This window comes from Chiloscyllium plagiosum, chromosome 36, assembly GCF_004010195.1.
Source record: "Chiloscyllium plagiosum isolate BGI_BamShark_2017 chromosome 36, ASM401019v2, whole genome shotgun sequence".
NCBI lineage: Eukaryota > Metazoa > Chordata > Chondrichthyes > Orectolobiformes > Hemiscylliidae > Chiloscyllium > Chiloscyllium plagiosum.
The window spans coordinates 475,162-482,777 of NC_057745.1; the positions used below are offsets into that span (position 1 = coordinate 475,162).

The following is a 7,616-nucleotide window of genomic DNA, read 5'->3' on the forward strand; positions in this document are numbered from 1 at the left end:
GACCTGGGTTCAATTCCCGCCTCAGGCGACTGTCTGTGTGGAGTTTGCACATTCTCCCTGTGTCTGCGTGGGTTTCTTCCGGGTGCTCCGGTTTCCTCCCACAATCCAAAGATGTGCAGGTTAGGTGAATTGGCCATGCTAAATTGCCCGTAGTGTTAGGTGCAGGGGTAAATGTCGGGGAATGGGTCTGGGTGGGTTGCGCTTCGGCGGGTCAGTGTGGACTTGTTGGGCCGAAGGGCCTGTTTCCACACTGTAATCTAATCTAATCTAACCATGGTGCCACACACTTGTTGCAGTGCTCAGGAAGTGCTACACTGTCAGAGGCTCATCTTTCAAGAAGATGTTCAGCTTGGACTCCATCTGCCCTTGCAGTTGGATGTGAAAGATTCCATGGTACCGTTTCAAGTAAGTGCAGGGACATCTTTCCAATAGTTACTCCTCAATCAACATTACTAAACAAACAAACTCTTTCAACAGAAGCTCACAACCATCTCTGGAAGCTCATTGTGTGTAGATTGGCTGCCATATTTCCAACATTACAAACCATGATTACACTTTGAAGTCTACCTTGTTGACTGTAATGTGCTTTAGTTTGGTTCTGACCTTGTGAAAGCAATGTTAGAAATCCCAGCTTTTATTTATCTTGATATCGATGACTTGAGCATAAACCATTCCTTTCAGGAACAGCACTGATTCCATTCCTCACCTGTTACACCAACAGCAAGTCTGTATCGAAGCTCCAAGTTCTGTAAACTTGCAAAAGATGAGAGAAGATGTTTTGATATAATTCTTGCGCTGAATCAGATAGGTTCAAACCTGGGCAGTGCCTTGAAAACATTTTCTTATAAACTGAACAATTTCAGCCGTTGATCATTTATCTATAAGATCATGGTATGAATATAGTTTGTAAATCTGAATGTTACATCTCATAATGTTGTTGATGTATTAATGAGTTTTCTGAGGAGAGATGATATTGGGATCTAGAATAGAAGGTTAGTATGGGTTTACATAATTGAGCTCATTATCATTGGAGAATGATTGCAGGTAGCACATTCCCAGCCTTTCAAATGATCAAAAGAATGAATAATGTAAATATTTTTTAAAAAGTCAAAGAACTGTGGATACTGGAAATCAGAAACAAAAACAGAAATTGCTGGAGAAACTCAGCAAGTCTGGCACCATCTCGGGAGAGAAAGTAGAGTTAACATTTCAGGTCTAGTGAACAATCAATTTTCTCTCCTCAGATGCTTCCAGACCTGCTGAGCTTCTGAGAGAGAGAGAGAGAGAGAGAGAGAACAGAATGGGAAGAAGGGGCTGAATTTTCAGATCTCTGTGAGATCAGGAGTCACACAGCTCACAGGTTTCTGTTTATCTTTAACCACTGGAATAACGGAAACATAAATTGCTGATTTATAACTCTATAATTTAAGCTCTACCTCTTCAATCTCAGAAAGTAATAAGGCAGTTCTAACGCCTAAGATACAACCAGCTAACCAAAGAATCAGATCGGAATTTGGTTTCTTCGCTGCATAATTCTTTGCAATCTACACAGAATCTAGCTGAGTCACTAGCCCCACTGGTGAACCCCAGCAGCCTTTAGCTCAGTACAATCAGGTAAATCTCTGAGGGGACGAGGTGATGTTCTTAGTGAACTGTTCACCCAGAGACCCAGATATCGTTCTGGGAACCTGGCTTCGAATCCCACCATAGCAGATGGTAGAATTTGGATTTAGCTTTTTTTAAAATTGGAATTAAGAGTCTAATGGTGACTATGAAAATGTTGCCAATTGCACTGAAACATTTATCTGGTTCACTAATGTCCTTTAGGGAAGGAAATTTGCCACCATGACCTGGCCTGGCCTATGTGTGGCCTCGAGACCCACAGCAATGTGGTTGACTTCTTACTCCCTCTGGACAATTAAGGATGGGTAATAATGTCAATGCTACTCAGCCACATCCTGTGAAAGAATTTTAAAAACCCACTGGATTCAATGAGTTGTTTCCTTTCATTTTGTCCCAGTTCCTTTCCATTTGTTGGTGACAAAGCAAGGCTGTTTGTACACTGATGGTGTCTTTCATGTTCTGGGTGAGAATTCTGCCTTTTCAGAACCTCTGAAGTTGATTTTCCTTGTCTTTTCCCCTTTCAACAAGAGAATTTGTGGAGAAAGGTGAGTGGAAATCAGCGAAGGGAATAGAGTATAGAGCGGCAGGAAACAATGGAAGGACTTGGTCAGCCATAGCTGGAATACTGTGAAGAGTTTGGGGCTCCTTATCTAAGGAACGCTAGACTGAGGCAGGCCAGGGAAAGTTCACTCGTCTGATAACAGGCCTGGAGGACACAGTACTTATGAGGATATGTTCAGTGGTTTGGGCCTGTGCTTATTGTAGTTTAGAAGAATGAGAGGCAACTTTATTGAAACTTATAAGATTCTTAGGGGACTTGACAGGATGCTGAAAGGCTATTTCCCCTTGTGGACAGACTACAAGGGGACTGTAGAGGAGGTAATCTCAGAACAAGGGGCTAGATATTTCAGACAGAGATGAGGGGGAATTTCTTCTCTTACAGGGGAATGAATCTGTGGAATTCTTAACCTTAGATTACTGTTGAGGCTGGGTCAGTCAGCATTATCCAGGCTGAAATAGACAGATTTCGAATCAGTGAGGGGAATCAAGGGTTATGGGGAAAAGGCAGAAAAGTGACATTGAGGTTGATCAGATAAGCCATGATCCCATTGAATGGCAAACAGACCCGATGGGCTGAATGGCCCACTTCTGGTGTGACCATCTTATGGAGGTGGGTGGAGTCGCTGTGAGCTGTTTGCTGTCTTTGTTCTTGATGCTGCCATTTTAGTCGATGTAGCTGTGGGACCCAGAAAGGATTCCTTCCAAGAGATGGAAGAAGATAATTAGTCTCACGGATATCACAGTTAAACAGGGTTTACAGAGACATGGGGATTTTTCCAGACAGCCCCCAGTTTCATAATGTGATTGAGGGAATGACCATCTGCCTGAAGGTAGGTCGTCAGGGGCAAGCTGTCTAGGGGAGGGGGCATTGCCACAGGGACACTGTCAGGGTGGGTCACACCCAAATGCTGTGCTACAAATGGGCAACTCCCAGTACAGCCTTCCTCCATCCCTTCACCCCATTTGCCCTGACCCTTGACCCCTTGCAGGCTGGCAGTTTTATCTCTGATTGAGGAAGAAGCTGGGTGGGGGGGTTTTCAATGGAGCATACCCTCTGTTACTCCCACAGCCACGTGATTCTTTGAGTCTATGCTGCCTCTGATTTGTCCTCTGGGTTTGGGAGCTCAGTCACAGCCTGTAATTGGACAGGAACCTGATAGGCTCTGAAGATTCATCTCCTTCATCCTGTCTTGCCCGCCAGAGAGAAAGAGTTGTTGATTAATATTCATGTCACTAAGGGTTAAAATGTAAGTTTAATTTTAAAGAACCTTGACTCATTGCTCACTGTTTTCAGCATTCTGAAGTTTAGGAGTTTGTCTGTCCAGCCCAGGGGCAGGTTCAGGTTCAGGGTCAGAACCCTGAAGTGAAAGATCAGGCAGACTAAGTAGCAGAAACTCACAGCTTTCTGTATTTAAACAGCTGCTCAGATTATTGTGAATCAATTGAACACCAGGAGAGGAGACTGTGCCCTGAAAAATAAAACAATCATTTCCAAGTGGAAGTAAAGAACCTGAGGAAATAAACTCTGCTGTTACAGGTGTAACCTCTCTACAGGGGGAACTGCTCTCTACAGGGGGAACTGCTCTGTACAGGGGGAACTGCTCTCTACAGGGGGAACTGCTCTCTACAGGTGTAACCTCTCTACAGGGGGAACTGCTGTCTATAGGTAAGATGGTACGGACTACAGGCGGAACTCTGCTGTCTACAGATGGAATTGTGCTGACGATGGTTGTAATTCTGAGGAAAGGTCACCAGACCTGAAATGTTAACTCTGATTTCTCTCCACAGATGCTGCCAGACCTGCTGAGTTTTTCCAGCAACTTCTGTTTTTGTTTCTGGTTTACAGCATCTGCAGTTCTCTCAGTTTTTATATTGTAATTCTATTCCCTACGGGTGTAACTGTGCTGTACACAGGTGTAACACTGTTATCTACTGCGAGAACTGTACTAAATACAGGCGGAATGCACTGCCAGCAGTGTCATAGAGTCATAGAGATGTACAGCATGGAAACAGACCCTGTGGTCCAACTCATCATGCTGACCAGATATCCCAACCCAATCTAGTCCCATTTGCCAGCACTTGGCTCATATCCCTCCAAACCCCTCCTATTCATATACCCATCCAGATGCCTCTTAAATGTTGCAATTGTACCAGCCTCCACCACTTCCTCTGGCAGCTCATTCCATACACATACCACCCTCTGCGTGAAAAAGTTGCCCCTTAGGTCTCTTTTATATCTTTCCCCTCTCACCCTAAACCTATGCCTTCTAGTTCTGAACTCCCCGACCCCAGGGAAAATACTTTGTCTGTTTATGTATCCATGCCCCTCATAATTTTATAAACCTCTATAAGGTCATCCCTCAGCCTCCGAAGCTCCAGGGAAAACAATAGTAGATCTAGATACATTACGGACTCTTGGATAGGCACATGGATGCGAGTAAAATGAAGGATATATAGGTTAGTTTGACCTTAGTAGGATAAAAAGTCAGCACAACATTGAGGGCCGAAGGGCCTGTACTGTGCTGTACTGTTCTATGTTCTGTACAACTGCTGACTACAGGTGATATTCTGCTATCTCCAGCTTTATCTCTGCTGTGTATGCGTGGAACCCCCTCTCTTATTTTGACAATTGCCCTGCTCTCTCTTCCTGGTGAAGACCTTGTCTAGTGCCTGAAGATCTCTCTGGGACATGAGATGAGATTACAATAGTCCATCCCTGACGATGTGTCACTCATTTGGAGCACCATAAGTGGCTAACCTGATTGGACTGTGTGTCTTTAAACAATGTCAGAATTGTGATGTGCAAATTAAATCTCAGCCTTTCCCCTCCTCCGAAGGTCGCAAAAATCTTCCCTACATCACAAGACTTGACTGAATGACAATTTCCAGTTCATGACAGAAGGAACTCATTGAATTCTATCAGAGTTTGTGCTTTCTTCTTTCTCTCCTACAATGGGAGAATCCAATGAATATTTTTTTTATTGACAGTTTTGACTATTCCTTCCTGCTGTGAAGTTTATTTGTTCTGGCCAAGCTGGGGATTGTGAATGAACGCAGACTCCTACACTCAGACTTGAATAAAGACCTGCGGCAGCAGTGTCAGGGGAAGCAGCAGTCCCCAGTGTTGCCATGGCAACTGTCAGTTTAAAAATAGTTCCTCAACAATTTTTGGGGAGTTGCTGGTCTGGGCTGTGGAAACCAGGCTGAGGAGACAGTCAGACCCTTAAAATAAGAGATGGTTTCCACAGTTGCTCTCAATGGCTCCATTTTCCGAACCTGACTTACATCAATGGGATTTATCTGCCTTGCATTTTGTTGCAATTTGCTTCCCTCCTGACACTTGCTGAAACCTTGAACAAGTGCATTCTGCTGACACACAATTAGCAAGAGAGAACTGTACGTATTCCTCTCCCAAACTGCCCAGATTTCCGGACAGCTCAGACCCACGTTGACATCGATGTGATTGAGCTGACCTTCTGGGAGTCACTTTCTGTTAGAGGTTCCCAGCACAATGACCCAAACCTCTTGATCCATTAGTTTCAGTCCAATTTCAACCCCTGCACCAGTTAGGATGGGCCAGTCCTGCTGGTTGGAGCAATCTCTGAGGAATTGAGGCTTCGCAGTATGGCCCTTTGCGAACGCAGTGGGACATCACCTCTCCAGGGAGCAGGGAGCAGTACAGCCCCAGGGGCAGAAACTCTTGTTTGGGAATTCTCTGAACCTTCCAGCCCCTTACCAACACCCCCTGGCCCCTATCTTCCCCAACCCAACCTCCCCCTCTTTGCCACACCAACATCTCCAAACCCCAACCCCACGCCCTGGTCTCAGGCATCCACACGCTTTTTGAAAGAAAGAAGCAAGATGTCCATTCATATAGCACCTTTTACAACCTCTCGAAAGCAGTTTAACATTAGCGAAGTGCTTCCAAAGTGTAGTGGGTGTGGAAACGTAGGAAATGCTGCAGCCAATTTGTGCACAGCAAGCTCCCATAGCCAGGTATTTTGAATTTGTGAAGTTGATCAAGGATTTTGTCCAGAACATTGGAGGGAACCTCATTATGAATAAATTTAATTGAATTAGCCTCTATTGCCATGTGCATTTGAATGAACACAGTGAAAGGTTTGTAACATTGCTGCTTAGACACCATCTTAGGTACAGGGTGCCTAGGTACTGAAACTTAAATATGTGTTACAGACTTGAGAGAATCATAAAGAAAGGTTCAGCATCAGAACAAAAAATAAAGATGTTTTCTTTTCAAAAAAAACCTCGAATTTTAGTCTTTTCACCAAGTCTGTGTGAGCACCAAGCCTTCAGACTGCCCTGGGCCAGGCCTCGAAACCACACCAGGCTTCAAACCTCGAATCTTGACTTCCAGGCCCCAAGGGCCTCACCTCCTCCACACTGGCCTGGCCTGGGACTCGCCTGCAGGACTCCCTGTCCCCGTGCTGGCAGGGCCTGGGACTCACCTCCACGATACCCTTCCCTCATGTTGGCCTGGCCTGGGACTCACCTCTGGTAAGGCAAAAGTGAGGACTGCAGATGCTGGAAACCAGAGTTTAGATCAGAGCGGTGCTGGAAAAGCACAGCAGGTCAGGCAGCATCCAAGGAGCATGAAAATCGACGTTTCGGCCAAAAGCCCTTCATCAGGAATAGAGGCAGGAAGCCTCCAGGGTGGAGAGATAAATGAGAGGAGGGTAGGGGTGGGGAGAAATTAGCAAAGAGTACAATAGGTGAATGGGGGTGGGGATGGAGGTGATAGGTCAGAGGGGAGGATGGATCGGATAGGTGGGAAGGGAGATTGGCAGGTAGGACAGGTCATGGGGATGGTGCTGAGCTCTGGCAAGTTAACGTTTACAGTTTGAAAATAAAGAGAGAAAAAAGAAAAAGAATGGGCGGGCAGAGGGGCCCTGGGTGGAACATCCTACTTTGCCACCATCTTGAATCGAGGTGGACTATAAATTGAATCTCCATAATGTTGACCGTGACAATTATTGTTAACCATCATAAAAACCCCACCTGGTTCACCAATCTCAGCACTGACCCTCTGACAGTGCAGCACTCCCTCAGCACTGACCCTCCGACAGTGCAGCACAGCCTCAGCACTGACCCTCTGACAGTGCAGCTCTCTGTCTGTACTGACCCTCCGACAGTGCAGCACTCCCTCAGCACTGACCCTCTGACAGTGCAGCACTCCTTCAGCAGCGACCCTCCGACAGTGCAGCACTCCCTCAGCACTGACCCTCTGACAGCGCAGCACTCCCTCAGTACTGTCCCTCTGACAGTGCAGCACTCCCTCAGCACTGACCCTCTGACAGTGCAGCACTCCCTCAGTACTGAACCTCTGACAGCGCAGCACTCCCTCAGTACTGTCCCTCTGACAGTGCAGAACTCCCTCAGCACTGACCCTCTGACAGTGCAGCTCTCTGTCTGTA

At 46.0% G+C, this 7,616-nt stretch overlaps 1 long non-coding RNA gene across 1 annotated transcript in view; it reads left to right on the top strand.

Moving 5' to 3' along the window:
• The first annotated feature begins 4,712 nt into the window (after window positions 1–4,712).
• LOC122540877 overlaps window positions 4,713–7,616 on the top strand; it is a 16,403-nt gene continuing 13,499 nt past the window's right edge. Inside the window, exons 1-2 of the long non-coding RNA XR_006309441.1 lie at window positions 4,713–4,725; window positions 5,420–5,422. This is a non-coding gene — a long non-coding RNA (uncharacterized LOC122540877). The remainder of the gene's footprint in view (window positions 4,726–5,419; window positions 5,423–7,616) is intronic.